Source organism: Dreissena polymorpha, chromosome 13, assembly GCF_020536995.1.
Source record: "Dreissena polymorpha isolate Duluth1 chromosome 13, UMN_Dpol_1.0, whole genome shotgun sequence".
NCBI lineage: Eukaryota > Metazoa > Mollusca > Bivalvia > Myida > Dreissenidae > Dreissena > Dreissena polymorpha.
In genome coordinates this window covers 23,003,721-23,020,805 of record NC_068367.1, presented here as the reverse complement: position 1 = coordinate 23,020,805, position 17,085 = coordinate 23,003,721, and the positions used below count along the sequence as shown (strand labels likewise).

The following is a 17,085-nucleotide window of genomic DNA, read 5'->3' as shown; positions in this document are numbered from 1 at the left end:
TCCTTCAACAGCTTAACGACACAAAGTGACACTTAATGCGCATCCAGATAGTCTCTCTCATATAATAAGTCCTGTTAGCGACATTTTATTAAGTATTCTCTTTAAAATCCAGTGTTGAAAGTAAGTTTTGCAAAAATGTCCACAGTCACCATGCAAAAGAGCATGTTTGCTAAGGAATTCCTACGCGAGTGGCCACACTAATGTCGTGGCAGGAAAGTCATTTGGGTGTGATTCCTCTGTAGTTCAGGAACATTCATTCCACTACCTGGGGATGACTATCAGATCAATTTTCCCCAGCTTGGTGTAGTGTTGACCTTTCAGGATGTTGATGGATCGTCCACAAGCGCTGCACCACTGCGGCCTCTGTTCAGGACACAGATCGGATTGAGGTGTACACAAACCCCGCAGTCAGGCAAGGATCATCCAGACCTTTAATAAAATAAAATGTTAGGCCCCTGAAACTGGCAATTATGTTCAACACTGAGATAAGGAAACACATAGAGGAGACATCATGCCATGGCTTTCTCATTATTGACACGGCAAACTCGAGCAGCCGGGACTTTGCTCTAAACAAAAACAGGTATGCTCCATCAATGTGAGCAAGATGGCATGTCAGAGTTAAAAAGGGCAAACAAACATACAAAGAGATATGTAGGAAATTAGAATTAAATGCCAGAAGTAATTTTAAGTATTGTTTTTCTGTCTGCAAGGGTTGCTGTGGAAAATAGTGCTTAACGCATAGTTTGGCCTGTAGGGGTTCTGCTAGCAAGAACAAATCGAAGTCATATCTGCCCGCGAACTGTAAGCTTGAGATAACCATATCTGATGAAGTACTGCTTTGAGAATGCATTCTTATTGTACTTGAACCAGATCGCATTGACAGCACAAGGCTTCAGACCCCCCAAAAGTGTGAGGCTTTCAATAGTGCTTACCTGATACCAGACCGCATTGCCCAAGACAGTGACTTTCTCCCCGGAACTGCACAGGCTGCATCCGCAGCACAACCTTAAGCTCAATCATGTCTGGCTGACTCTGAATAGTGAAATCTGAATTTACAGATGCTCATTTGTCTAAAGGTTATGAGTTTATTGCCTATCTTATTAAAAGCAAACACAATGACATGCTTAAAAAGACATGTGCATTGCTTGAAAGACTATCAGCTGCCCGATACTTGACGATGAAAAGGCGCTATGGTCTTCACTCTGAATTCCATTACTCTAAGGGCTTAACAGAACAAAAGCCAGATCTTACAGCTATTGGCCCACCTACAGCTAAATATGCTTTATAGGTTGAAAATAAAGTTATTTGTCTGAAGACTAGTGCTATAAACTCATCAGCTATGTTGCTCTACTGGCCGCAATTCTGTAAACATAGTGTATATATGGAAATACCTAGTCTACCACCTGCACCGCACCACTACGTCCACTGTAAAATACACAGCTAAGTTAGTACTTTAACGAACAAACTGAAATTCATGTGTTAATTAAACAATCAGTATGATGACTCACATTGAAATTATGTCCAGTGCACCAGTCAGAGCAGACAGCTAGCGGATTGTTGACCATCTACGGCTCAAGGACAAACGGTCAGGCCTACAAACAAGAGAAAAATGGCATAAATGGGTTGCATGCATGTAATTTTGCATATTTTTCATCTTGCTCTCCACCTGAAACTTCAATCTATGGACATAATAATATTTACATTTAAGATTTGTTGGAAATGTTACCCTTACTTGTCCATACCAGGTCCCCCACCCATCCGAACAGTCCCAAAACCACCTAAAACATCCATTTGGACCAAAATATTGACACCTCTCATCTATTTTAGCACCCAAATCATCAAAACATTCATTAAAATTCATTTTCTACTTGTCTCGCTTGCAGACGAATCCATGTGACCTTGACATTGCAGTAAATGTGCTTTTTAAAGGTTATATTACCACTAATTCCGATTCCCATAGGGTCCCATTATAAAACTGACAACTTTCACAGCATTTTCTTGCCTTTCCGACGTATCAATTTTTCCGAACCTGGTATCATTTTAAAGATGGATCTGTCATCTTCCAATAATTGCAATCAAAAACATACCGTCTCGCAACTTCTAAGAAAGTAAATCGCTGTCGAATGAACCCACCGTAGAAAAAACGTGTTTCGGAATCCTAATTTCGACAAAAGCCCACACAATAGAAAACACACCCTCAAAAGTTCATCTTTTAAGTTAGCTTCCAATCCAAGGCATCAAAGTACTCCAGACACATACAGGATATTACAAATAACCACAAAAGACATGTCTCACATTGTTAAATGGCTTATATTCAAGAAGAGAAAAGGAACTCTTTAGAAATAGGCACTACTTTCGAATGGACCACGGAGGGATACACAATGATTTAGTGTAATGTAACCTTTAAGGGAACTCAACTTTGTCCTATCTTTTTCAAACTTTCTCCACATGAGATTTCAACTATTTCCACAATGAATATGCAATTTCAGTGCATTCGGATGGGGGTAAAGGCCTTAAAATGGCCATTTAAAGCGGTGACTAAATTGGCCGCAGTCAAGTCGGAATGCATGATTTTTAGTCTAAGTGACGACAGCTGATTTTGCGTCTCCAATTATTGTTACGCGTAGCTTTCATGGCAAAAACTGGTATCATTGCATGCGAAATTCACCAATATATCAGCAAAAGGCCCAAATAAATGAATTGATTGTGAATCAGTGTACTTTTCTTGATGAAATAGGAGACTTTTTTTAAATTTTAAGCACTTTTTTCAATAAAAAACTTACTGACAGCATATAAAATCATGTTTTTTAAGGAAATTGTTATTAAAAGCTTCACTTACAATCTAAACATACACATTGCAATTACAAAATGAATGCTATTATGATGAGAGGCATAATTTGCAGCTTTCAAGCCGATACAAGCCGGCTACCCAAAAATTAACACTTAAAAAGGCGCAAATCGCTTCTTCAACAGCTTACGACACAAAGTGACCTTAATGCGCATCCAGATAGTCTCTCTCATATAAATAAGTCCTGTTAGCGACATTTTATTAAGTATTCTCTTTAAAATCCAGTGTTGAAAGCGTAAGTTTTGCAAAAATGTCCACAGTCACCATGCAAAAGAGCATGTTTGCTAAGGAATTCCTACGCGAGTGGCCACACTAATGTCGTGGCAGGAAAGTCATTTGGGTGTGATTCCTCTGTAGTTCAGTGAACATTCATTCCACTACCTGGGGATGACTATCAGGATCAATTTTCCCAGCTTGGTGTAGTGTTGACCTTTCAGGATGTTAATGGATCGTCCACAAGCGCTGCACCACTGCGGCCTCTGTTCAGGACACAGAGTCGGATTGAGGTGTACACAAACCCGCAGTCAGGCAAGGATCATCCAGACCTTTAATAAAATAAAATGTTTAGGCCCCTGAAACTGGCAATTATGTTCAACACTGAGATAAGGAAACACATAGAGGAGACATCATGCCATGGCTTTCTCATTATTGACACGGCAAACTCGAGCAGCCGGGGACTTGGCTCTAAACAAAAACAGGTATGCTCCATCAATGTGAGCAAGATGGCATGTCAGAGTTAAAAAGGGCAAACAAACATACAAAAGAGATATGTAGGAAATTAGAAATTAAATGCCAGAAGTAATTTTAAGTCTTGTTTTTCTGTCTGCAAGGGTTGCTGTGGAAAATAGTGCTTTACGCATAGTTTGGCCTGTAGGGGTTCTGCTAGCAAGAACAAATCGAAGTCATATCTGCCCGCGAACTGTAAGCTTGAGATAACCATATCTGATGAAGTACTGCTTTGAGAATGCATTCTTATTGTACTTGAACCAGATCGCATTGACAGCACAAGGCTTCAGACCCCCCAAAAGTGTGAGGCTTTCAATAGTGCTTACCTGATACCAGACCGCATTGCCCAAGACAGTGTCTTTCTCCCGGAACTGCACAGGCTGCATCCGCAGCACAACCCTTAAGCTCAATCATGGTCTGGCTGACACTGAAATAGTGAAATCTGAATTTACAGATGCTCATTTGTCTAAAGGTTATGAGTTTATTGCCTATCTTATTAAAAGCAAACACAATGACATGCTTAAGAAGACATGTGCATTTCTGAAAAGACATACAGCTGCCCGATACTTGACTAGGAAAAGGCGCTATGGTCTTCACTCTGAAATTCATTACTCTAAGGGCTTAACAGAACAAAAGCCAGATCTTACAGCTAATTGGCCCCACCTACAGCTAAATATGCTTTATAGGTTGAAAATAAAGTTATTTGTCTGAAGAACTAGTGCTATAAACTCATCAGCTATGTTGCTCTACTGGCCGCAATTCTGTAAACATAGTGTATATATGGAAATACCTAGTCTACCACCTGCACCGCACCACTACGTCCACTGTAAAAATACACAGCTAAGTTAGTACTTTAACGAACAAACTGAAATTCATGTGTTAATTAAACAATCAGTATGATGACTCACATTGAAATTATGTCCAGTGCACCAGTCAGAGCAAGACAGCTAGCGGATTGTTGACCATCTACGGCTCAAGGACAAACGGTCAGGCCTACAAACAAAGAGAAAAATGGCATAAATGGGTTGCATGCATGTAATTTTGCATATTTTTCATCTTGCTCTCCACCTGAAACTTCAATCTATGGACATAATAATATTTACATTTAAGATTTGTTGGAAATGTTACCCTTACTTGTCCATACCAGGTCCCCCACCCATCCGGAACAGTCCAAAACCACCTAAAACATCCATTTGGACCAAAATATTGACACCTCTCATCTATTTTAGCACCCAAATCATCAAAACATTCATTAAAATTCATTTTCTACTTGTCTCGCTTGCAGACGAATCCATGTGACCTTGACATTGCAGTAAATGTGCTTTTTAAAGGTTATATTACACTAATTCCGATTCCCATAGGGTCCCATTATAAAACTGACAACTTTCACAGCATTTTTCTTGCCTTTCCGACGTATCAATTTTTCCGAACCTGGTATCATTTTAAAGATGGATCTGTCATCTTCCAATAATTGCAATCAAAAACATACCGTCTCGCAACTTCTAAGAAAGTAAATCGCTGTCGAATGAACCCACCGTAGAAAAACGTGTTTCGGAATCCTAATTTCGACAAAAGCCCCACACAATAGAAAACACACCCTCAAAAGTTCATCTTTTAAGTTAGCTTCCAATCCAAGGCATCAAAGTACTCCAGACACATACAGGATATTACAAATAACCACAAAAGACATGTCTCACATTGTTAAATGGCTTATATTCAAGAAGAGAAAAGGAACTCTTTAGAAATAGGCACTACTTTCGAATGGACCACGGAGGGATACACAATGATTTAGTGTAATGTAACCTTTAAGGGAACTCAACTTTGTCCTATCTTTTTCAAACTTTCTCCACATGAGATTTCAACTATTTCCACAATGAATATGCAATTTCAGTGCATTCGGATGGGGGTAAAGGCCTTAAAATGGCCATTTAAAGCGGTGACTAAATTGGCCGCAGTCAAGTCGGAATGCATGATTTTTAGTCTAAGTGACGACAGCTGATTTTGCGTCTCCAATTATTGTTACGCGTAGCTTTCATGGCAAAAACTGGTATCATTGCATGCGAAATTCACCAATATATCAGCAAAAGGCCCAAATAAATGAATTGATTGTGAATCAGTGTACTTTTCTTGATGAAATAGGAGACTTTTTTTAAATTTTAAGCACTTTTTTCAATAAAAAACTTACTGACAGCATATAAAATCATGTTTTTTAAGAAAATTGTTATTAAAAGCTTCACTTACAATCTAAACATACACATTGCAATTACAAAAATGAATGCTATTATGATGAGAGGCATAATTTGCAGCTTTCAAGCCGATACAAGCCGGCTACCCAAAATTAACACTTAAAAAGGCGCAAATCGCTTCTTCAACAGCTTACGACACAAAGTGACACTTAATGCGCATCCAGATAGTCTCTCTCATATAAATAAGTCCTGTTAGCGACATTTTATTAAGTATTCTCTTTAAAATCCAGTGTTGAAAGCGTAAGTTTTGCAAAAATGTCCACAGTCACCATGCAAAAGAGCATGTTTGCTAAGGAATTCCTACGCGAGTGGCCACACTAATGTCGTGGCAGGAAAGTCATTTGGGTGTGATTCCTCTGTAGTTCAGTGAACATTCATTCCACTACCTGGGGATGACTATCAGGATCAATTTTCCCAGCTTGGTGTAGTGTTGACCTTTCAGGATGTTAATGGATCGTCCACAAGCGCTGCACCACTGCGGCCTCTGTTCAGGACACAGAGTCGGATTGAGGTGTACACAAACCCGCAGTCAGGCAAGGATCATCCAGACCTTTAATAAAATAAAATGTTTAGGCCCCTGAAACTGGCAATTATGTTCAACACTGAGATAAGGAAACACATAGAGGAGACATCATGCCATGGCTTTCTCATTATTGACACGGCAAACTCGAGCAGCCGGGGACTTGGCTCTAAACAAAAACAGGTATGCTCCATCAATGTGAGCAAGATGGCATGTCAGAGTTAAAAGGGCAAACAAACATACAAAAGAGATATGTAGGAAATTAGAAATTAAATGCCAGAAGTAATTTTAAGTCTTGTTTTTCTGTCTGCAAGGGTTGCTGTGGAAAATAGTGCTTTACGCATAGTTTGGCCTGTAGGGGTTCTGCTAGCAAGAACAAATCGAAGTCATATCTGCCCGCGAACTGTAAGCTTGAGATAACCATATCTGATGAAGTACTGCTTTGAGAATGCATTCTTATTGTACTTGAACCAGATCGCATTGACAGCACAAGGCTTCAGACCCCCCAAAAGTGTGAGGCTTTCAATAGTGCTTACCTGATACCAGACCGCATTGCCCAAGACAGTGTCTTTCTCCCGGAACTGCACAGGCTGCATCCGCAGCACAACCCTTAAGCTCAATCATGGTCTGGCTGACACTGAAATAGTGAAATCTGAATTTACAGATGCTCATTTGTCTAAAGGTTATGAGTTTATTGCCTATCTTATTAAAAGCAAACACAATGACATGCTTAAGAAGACATGTGCATTTCTGAAAAGACATACAGCTGCCCGATACTTGACTAGGAAAAGGCGCTATGGTCTTCACTCTGAAATTCATTACTCTAAGGGCTTAACAGAACAAAAGCCAGATCTTACAGCTAATTGGCCCCACCTACAGCTAAATATGCTTTATAGGTTGAAAATAAAGTTATTTGTCTGAAGAACTAGTGCTATAAACTCATCAGCTATGTTGCTCTACTGGCCGCAATTCTGTAAACATAGTGTATATATGGAAATACCTAGTCTACCACCTGCACCGCACCACTACGTCCACTGTAAAAATACACAGCTAAGTTAGTACTTTAACGAACAAACTGAAATTCATGTGTTAATTAAACAATCAGTATGATGACTCACATTGAAATTATGTCCAGTGCACCAGTCAGAGCAAGACAGCTAGCGGATTGTTGACCATCTACGGCTCAAGGACAAACGGTCAGGCCTACAAACAAAGAGAAAAATGGCATAAATGGGTTGCATGCATGTAATTTTGCATATTTTTCATCTTGCTCTCCACCTGAAACTTCAATCTATGGACATAATAATATTTACATTTAAGATTTGTTGGAAATGTTACCCTTACTTGTCCATACCAGGTCCCCCACCCATCCGGAACAGTCCAAAACCACCTAAAACATCCATTTGGACCAAAATATTGACACCTCTCATCTATTTTAGCACCCAAATCATCAAAACATTCATTAAAATTCATTTTCTACTTGTCTCGCTTGCAGACGAATCCATGTGACCTTGACATTGCAGTAAATGTGCTTTTTAAAGGTTATATTACACTAATTCCGATTCCCATAGGGTCCCATTATAAAACTGACAACTTTCACAGCATTTTTCTTGCCTTTCCGACGTATCAATTTTTCCGAACCTGGTATCATTTTAAAGATGGATCTGTCATCTTCCAATAATTGCAATCAAAAACATACCGTCTCGCAACTTCTAAGAAAGTAAATCGCTGTCGAATGAACCCACCGTAGAAAAACGTGTTTCGGAATCCTAATTTCGACAAAAGCCCCACACAATAGAAAACACACCCTCAAAAGTTCATCTTTTAAGTTAGCTTCCAATCCAAGGCATCAAAGTACTCCAGACACATACAGGATATTACAAATAACCACAAAAGACATGTCTCACATTGTTAAATGGCTTATATTCAAGAAGAGAAAAGGAACTCTTTAGAAATAGGCACTACTTTCGAATGGACCACGGAGGGATACACAATGATTTAGTGTAATGTAACCTTTAAGGGAACTCAACTTTGTCCTATCTTTTTCAAACTTTCTCCACATGAGATTTCAACTATTTCCACAATGAATATGCAATTTCAGTGCATTCGGATGGGGGTAAAGGCCTTAAAATGGCCATTTAAAGCGGTGACTAAATTGGCCGCAGTCAAGTCGGAATGCATGATTTTTAGTCTAAGTGACGACAGCTGATTTTGCGTCTCCAATTATTGTTACGCGTAGCTTTCATGGCAAAAACTGGTATCATTGCATGCGAAATTCACCAATATATCAGCAAAAGGCCCAAATAAATGAATTGATTGTGAATCAGTGTACTTTTCTTGATGAAATAGGAGACTTTTTTTAAATTTTAAGCACTTTTTTCAATAAAAAACTTACTGACAGCATATAAAATCATGTTTTTTAAGAAAATTGTTATTAAAAGCTTCACTTACAATCTAAACATACACATTGCAATTACAAAAATGAATGCTATTATGATGAGAGGCATAATTTGCAGCTTTCAAGCCGATACAAGCCGGCTACCCAAAATTAACACTTAAAAAGGCGCAAATCGCTTCTTCAACAGCTTACGACACAAAGTGACACTTAATGCGCATCCAGATAGTCTCTCTCATATAAATAAGTCCTGTTAGCGACATTTTATTAAGTATTCTCTTTAAAATCCAGTGTTGAAAGCGTAAGTTTTGCAAAAATGTCCACAGTCACCATGCAAAAGAGCATGTTTGCTAAGGAATTCCTACGCGAGTGGCCACACTAATGTCGTGGCAGGAAAGTCATTTGGGTGTGATTCCTCTGTAGTTCAGTGAACATTCATTCCACTACCTGGGGATGACTATCAGGATCAATTTTCCCAGCTTGGTGTAGTGTTGACCTTTCAGGATGTTAATGGATCGTCCACAAGCGCTGCACCACTGCGGCCTCTGTTCAGGACACAGAGTCGGATTGAGGTGTACACAAACCCGCAGTCAGGCAAGGATCATCCAGACCTTTAATAAAATAAAATGTTTAGGCCCCTGAAACTGGCAATTATGTTCAACACTGAGATAAGGAAACACATAGAGGAGACATCATGCCATGGCTTTCTCATTATTGACACGGCAAACTCGAGCAGCCGGGGACTTGGCTCTAAACAAAAACAGGTATGCTCCATCAATGTGAGCAAGATGGCATGTCAGAGTTAAAAAGGGCAAACAAACATACAAAAGAGATATGTAGGAAATTAGAAATTAAATGCCAGAAGTAATTTTAAGTCTTGTTTTTCTGTCTGCAAGGGTTGCTGTGGAAAATAGTGCTTTACGCATAGTTTGGCCTGTAGGGGTTCTGCTAGCAAGAACAAATCGAAGTCATATCTGCCCGCGAACTGTAAGCTTGAGATAACCATATCTGATGAAGTACTGCTTTGAGAATGCATTCTTATTGTACTTGAACCAGATCGCATTGACAGCACAAGGCTTCAGACCCCCCAAAAGTGTGAGGCTTTCAATAGTGCTTACCTGATACCAGACCGCATTGCCCAAGACAGTGTCTTTCTCCCGGAACTGCACAGGCTGCATCCGCAGCACAACCCTTAAGCTCAATCATGGTCTGGCTGACACTGAAATAGTGAAATCTGAATTTACAGATGCTCATTTGTCTAAAGGTTATGAGTTTATTGCCTATCTTATTAAAAGCAAACACAATGACATGCTTAAGAAGACATGTGCATTTCTGAAAAGACATACAGCTGCCCGATACTTGACTAGGAAAAGGCGCTATGGTCTTCACTCTGAAATTCATTACTCTAAGGGCTTAACAGAACAAAAGCCAGATCTTACAGCTAATTGGCCCCACCTACAGCTAAATATGCTTTATAGGTTGAAAATAAAGTTATTTGTCTGAAGAACTAGTGCTATAAACTCATCAGCTATGTTGCTCTACTGGCCGCAATTCTGTAAACATAGTGTATATATGGAAATACCTAGTCTACCACCTGCACCGCACCACTACGTCCACTGTAAAAATACACAGCTAAGTTAGTACTTTAACGAACAAACTGAAATTCATGTGTTAATTAAACAATCAGTATGATGACTCACATTGAAATTATGTCCAGTGCACCAGTCAGAGCAAGACAGCTAGCGGATTGTTGACCATCTACGGCTCAAGGACAAACGGTCAGGCCTACAAACAAAGAGAAAAATGGCATAAATGGGTTGCATGCATGTAATTTTGCATATTTTTCATCTTGCTCTCCACCTGAAACTTCAATCTATGGACATAATAATATTTACATTTAAGATTTGTTGGAAATGTTACCCTTACTTGTCCATACCAGGTCCCCCACCCATCCGGAACAGTCCAAAACCACCTAAAACATCCATTTGGACCAAAATATTGACACCTCTCATCTATTTTAGCACCCAAATCATCAAAACATTCATTAAAATTCATTTTCTACTTGTCTCGCTTGCAGACGAATCCATGTGACCTTGACATTGCAGTAAATGTGCTTTTTAAAGGTTATATTACACTAATTCCGATTCCCATAGGGTCCCATTATAAAACTGACAACTTTCACAGCATTTTTCTTGCCTTTCCGACGTATCAATTTTTCCGAACCTGGTATCATTTTAAAGATGGATCTGTCATCTTCCAATAATTGCAATCAAAAACATACCGTCTCGCAACTTCTAAGAAAGTAAATCGCTGTCGAATGAACCCACCGTAGAAAAACGTGTTTCGGAATCCTAATTTCGACAAAAGCCCCACACAATAGAAAACACACCCTCAAAAGTTCATCTTTTAAGTTAGCTTCCAATCCAAGGCATCAAAGTACTCCAGACACATACAGGATATTACAAATAACCACAAAAGACATGTCTCACATTGTTAAATGGCTTATATTCAAGAAGAGAAAAGGAACTCTTTAGAAATAGGCACTACTTTCGAATGGACCACGGAGGGATACACAATGATTTAGTGTAATGTAACCTTTAAGGGAACTCAACTTTGTCCTATCTTTTTCAAACTTTCTCCACATGAGATTTCAACTATTTCCACAATGAATATGCAATTTCAGTGCATTCGGATGGGGGTAAAGGCCTTAAAATGGCCATTTAAAGCGGTGACTAAATTGGCCGCAGTCAAGTCGGAATGCATGATTTTTAGTCTAAGTGACGACAGCTGATTTTGCGTCTCCAATTATTGTTACGCGTAGCTTTCATGGCAAAAACTGGTATCATTGCATGCGAAATTCACCAATATATCAGCAAAAGGCCCAAATAAATGAATTGATTGTGAATCAGTGTACTTTTCTTGATGAAATAGGAGACTTTTTTTAAATTTTAAGCACTTTTTTCAATAAAAAACTTACTGACAGCATATAAAATCATGTTTTTTAAGAAAATTGTTATTAAAAGCTTCACTTACAATCTAAACATACACATTGCAATTACAAAAATGAATGCTATTATGATGAGAGGCATAATTTGCAGCTTTCAAGCCGATACAAGCCGGCTACCCAAAATTAACACTTAAAAAGGCGCAAATCGCTTCTTCAACAGCTTACGACACAAAGTGACACTTAATGCGCATCCAGATAGTCTCTCTCATATAAATAAGTCCTGTTAGCGACATTTTATTAAGTATTCTCTTTAAAATCCAGTGTTGAAAGCGTAAGTTTTGCAAAAATGTCCACAGTCACCATGCAAAAGAGCATGTTTGCTAAGGAATTCCTACGCGAGTGGCCACACTAATGTCGTGGCAGGAAAGTCATTTGGGTGTGATTCCTCTGTAGTTCAGTGAACATTCATTCCACTACCTGGGGATGACTATCAGGATCAATTTTCCCAGCTTGGTGTAGTGTTGACCTTTCAGGATGTTAATGGATCGTCCACAAGCGCTGCACCACTGCGGCCTCTGTTCAGGACACAGAGTCGGATTGAGGTGTACACAAACCCGCAGTCAGGCAAGGATCATCCAGACCTTTAATAAAATAAAATGTTTAGGCCCCTGAAACTGGCAATTATGTTCAACACTGAGATAAGGAAACACATAGAGGAGACATCATGCCATGGCTTTCTCATTATTGACACGGCAAACTCGAGCAGCCGGGGACTTGGCTCTAAACAAAAACAGGTATGCTCCATCAATGTGAGCAAGATGGCATGTCAGAGTTAAAAAGGGCAAACAAACATACAAAAGAGATATGTAGGAAATTAGAAATTAAATGCCAGAAGTAATTTTAAGTCTTGTTTTTCTGTCTGCAAGGGTTGCTGTGGAAAATAGTGCTTTACGCATAGTTTGGCCTGTAGGGGTTCTGCTAGCAAGAACAAATCGAAGTCATATCTGCCCGCGAACTGTAAGCTTGAGATAACCATATCTGATGAAGTACTGCTTTGAGAATGCATTCTTATTGTACTTGAACCAGATCGCATTGACAGCACAAGGCTTCAGACCCCCCAAAAGTGTGAGGCTTTCAATAGTGCTTACCTGATACCAGACCGCATTGCCCAAGACAGTGTCTTTCTCCCGGAACTGCACAGGCTGCATCCGCAGCACAACCCTTAAGCTCAATCATGGTCTGGCTGACACTGAAATAGTGAAATCTGAATTTACAGATGCTCATTTGTCTAAAGGTTATGAGTTTATTGCCTATCTTATTAAAAGCAAACACAATGACATGCTTAAGAAGACATGTGCATTTCTGAAAAGACATACAGCTGCCCGATACTTGACTAGGAAAAGGCGCTATGGTCTTCACTCTGAAATTCATTACTCTAAGGGCTTAACAGAACAAAAGCCAGATCTTACAGCTAATTGGCCCCACCTACAGCTAAATATGCTTTATAGGTTGAAAATAAAGTTATTTGTCTGAAGAACTAGTGCTATAAACTCATCAGCTATGTTGCTCTACTGGCCGCAATTCTGTAAACATAGTGTATATATGGAAATACCTAGTCTACCACCTGCACCGCACCACTACGTCCACTGTAAAAATACACAGCTAAGTTAGTACTTTAACGAACAAACTGAAATTCATGTGTTAATTAAACAATCAGTATGATGACTCACATTGAAATTATGTCCAGTGCACCAGTCAGAGCAAGACAGCTAGCGGATTGTTGACCATCTACGGCTCAAGGACAAACGGTCAGGCCTACAAACAAAGAGAAAAATGGCATAAATGGGTTGCATGCATGTAATTTTGCATATTTTTCATCTTGCTCTCCACCTGAAACTTCAATCTATGGACATAATAATATTTACATTTAAGATTTGTTGGAAATGTTACCCTTACTTGTCCATACCAGGTCCCCCACCCATCCGGAACAGTCCAAAACCACCTAAAACATCCATTTGGACCAAAATATTGACACCTCTCATCTATTTTAGCACCCAAATCATCAAAACATTCATTAAAATTCATTTTCTACTTGTCTCGCTTGCAGACGAATCCATGTGACCTTGACATTGCAGTAAATGTGCTTTTTAAAGGTTATATTACACTAATTCCGATTCCCATAGGGTCCCATTATAAAACTGACAACTTTCACAGCATTTTTCTTGCCTTTCCGACGTATCAATTTTTCCGAACCTGGTATCATTTTAAAGATGGATCTGTCATCTTCCAATAATTGCAATCAAAAACATACCGTCTCGCAACTTCTAAGAAAGTAAATCGCTGTCGAATGAACCCACCGTAGAAAAACGTGTTTCGGAATCCTAATTTCGACAAAAGCCCCACACAATAGAAAACACACCCTCAAAAGTTCATCTTTTAAGTTAGCTTCCAATCCAAGGCATCAAAGTACTCCAGACACATACAGGATATTACAAATAACCACAAAAGACATGTCTCACATTGTTAAATGGCTTATATTCAAGAAGAGAAAAGGAACTCTTTAGAAATAGGCACTACTTTCGAATGGACCACGGAGGGATACACAATGATTTAGTGTAATGTAACCGTAAGCGACACAGCTGGATATCCAGTTCCGCTGAATACGTGTCTGTTTGAAAAATTTCTTCCTCCAATCCATCTATCTCCGTCTGTGAAAGTATTTTCTCATTCAGTGTCTCTAGAATCGTGACTTTCGCTTCGATAGCTTTGAGAATAGCGTGAAAATCGGTCAATGAATCGTTCTCCTTAGATTGTTCGATTTTCTCCAAATATTTCTCAATGAAACGGCGGTGACCCTCTCTCTGTATCTGTATTTTCTGTAGATTCATTTTTTGTAACGGCACCAATATCGCGATCGTGTGGGATAATAAAGGTACAAAGCGTTGTGTGTTCAGGTTCTTCCCTTTACTTCAGATTCAAATATAAACAATGACGTATATATACAACAACAAAAATGGCGTGACGTCAGGGACGTAATACACTTAAGCGCGGCGCGGCAAATAACGTTACGTTACATTCACAACAATAATATTCACTGTCCTGTAAAGTCTTACAAAGTCAACAAATACTGATCTTAAGTAGATATATCTACCCATTTAATATTCTTAACGCACTAATCAATAGATATGCCGTTTAATAACCGTCTCCTCAAAGGCACATCATTCCCGTCATTATCTATGTAAGACGGGTCATGCGAAATATTTCTTATTCCATAGTAGGCCTGGAAAGTTCGAACTTGCGATCCGCACGATCGTTACACGAGATTCCCGATCCCCTACAACGTCCGCTTACAAATTTCGTTGTCTCAAAATGGTATGTGCGCAAACCACTATAAACCACTTCGAATAATGAAGTCATCAATGGTATGGAATAACGGACTTGTAAATGATTTGGTCCTATCACTGATCTGGACTGAAGAACTTATGGGCGAGTGAAGGCTTGAGGCTCGTGGAGTTAGGTATGCTATAGTTTTTTGGATTTGTGAATGCTATGTATAAAATAATGGAACATATTAATCGTGTGGACTCTTACATGCTATGAACACGTGGAACGTATTAATTGTAAATAGTTTTAACCAGCACCACACTTTTCCAACTTTTTATCTGGCAAGCACAGAGTTTTACACAGGGTTTCCGACATTCCAATATGGATTTCAACCCCTACACCGGATGATGATGATGACTCATCAAACATATTAATCGTTTGGACTCTTTCATGCTATGGACTCATGGATTTATAAATCATATGGACTTACAAAACTTTTTAATAAATGGACTCACAGTTGAAGGAATTTGATGGGCTTATGACAATGAGAACGGTATTCACGTGTGTACCGATGAACCACTTATCAATAAAGAGTGATATATCTTTGTGATTAATGGTACACCATTATGCACAAAACAAAAGCCAGCATCATGTACATGAAGTTTGTTTTGATGAGATTTCATTTTTATGAAGCCGCAGTACCATGTAGTGCAGACAATTAATATAAACTTCATTATTGTATCAACAGCACATTATTTCCATTTCACATAGCCCCCCCCCCCTGTAATATTTTTTTCTTGTTGCATTTTTTTGTTGTTGTGTCGACATTCATTTTAAGCCTGCGTGATTGACTATTGAATTCTGGATATCTTCTGAATGTCTTTAACTTTTTCTGTGAAAATCCATCAATGGTTATACTCATATAGGAGATATAGAAGCAAAAAACAATAAAGGCCAACTTTGACCTTTTAAGGTGGCTTTGACCTTGAACCAGTGTGATTAACTCATGCCCTCTGCAAATCATCTAAAAGAACTTAAAATTGTTGCTAAACTTCATGAAAACCCTTAAATTGATATGAAAGATGTCTTCAGTTGAGCAGACACAACAAGGCTTTGTCAAGCAATATGGTCCCCTACCGGCTCCAGAAATTCCACCATTTTCAGATTAAAAAAAAAATGGTTGCCATAGCAACCACAATTTTTGACATTGGAACAAAATGAAATGACGTGCATAATGTCCATATTGCCATCTATCCGTATTGCAAGTTTCATGAAAAAATATTAAAACCTTTTAAAGTTATCGCAGGATCCAGAAAACCACCATTTTCAGCAGTATTTCTAGTCTATTTGTTGCCATAGCAACCAGAATTTTTGACGTAGGAACAAAAGGAAATGACGTTGATAATGTCCATATTGCCATCTATCCATGTTTCAAGTTTCATTAAAAAATATTTAGAACTTTTAAAGTTATCACAGGATCCAGAAAAGTGTGACAGACAGACAGACTCACAGACAGACAGACAGACAGACACACAGAGCGCAAACCATAAGTCCCCTCTGAAGCTGGTAGGGGACAAAAAAAGACAAGGATATCAGCAAAACTGATGGATGCTCCAAATGATGCTTTGTCGAAACATGGGTTGTGTGGAAAAAATGTGACCTTGAAAAAATCTATTATTAGCCTCAGTGACCTTGACCTCATCAAAAGATAGAGTTCCATGCAAGGTACCTACATGCCAAATATATAAGAGATAGGTCAAATATTGAAGGCGCTATGAGAAACTGTAACCAAAGTGTGACCTTGACAAAATCTATTATTAGCCTCAGTTACCTTGACCTTGACCCCAGTGACCTCAAACCTCATCAAAAGGTAGAGGTCCATGCAAGGTACCTACATGCCAAATATATAAGAGATCGGTAAAATATTGAAGGCGATATGAGAAACTGTTACAAAAGTGTGACAGAAAATCTATTTTTAGCCTCAATGACCTCGACCCCAGTGACATCAAACCTTATTAAAAAGGTAGAGGTCCATGCAAGGTACCTACATGCCAAATATGTAAAAGACCGGTAAAATAT

General features: G+C 39.0%; 1 long non-coding RNA gene across 2 annotated transcripts; it reads right to left on the bottom strand.

The window, feature by feature from the left end:
• Positions 1-400: 400 nt before the first annotated feature.
• On the bottom strand, positions 401-13,797 carry LOC127855125 (uncharacterized). Of its 2 annotated transcripts, XR_008037357.1 has the most exons (13): positions 13,413-13,771; positions 12,831-12,931; positions 12,160-12,323; positions 10,436-10,520; positions 9,854-9,954; positions 9,183-9,346; positions 7,459-7,543; positions 6,877-6,977; positions 6,207-6,370; positions 4,483-4,567; positions 3,901-4,001; positions 3,230-3,393; positions 1,543-1,592 (listed from the first exon to the last, which is right to left on the bottom strand). It is a non-coding gene; the product is annotated as an uncharacterized LOC127855125 (long non-coding RNA). The 2 variants fall into 2 exon arrangements; XR_008037358.1 differs by lacking the exons at positions 1,543-1,592; positions 3,230-3,393 and adding an exon at positions 401-429 and having other exon boundaries at positions 13,413-13,797.
• Positions 13,798-17,085: the final 3,288 nt, after the last annotated feature.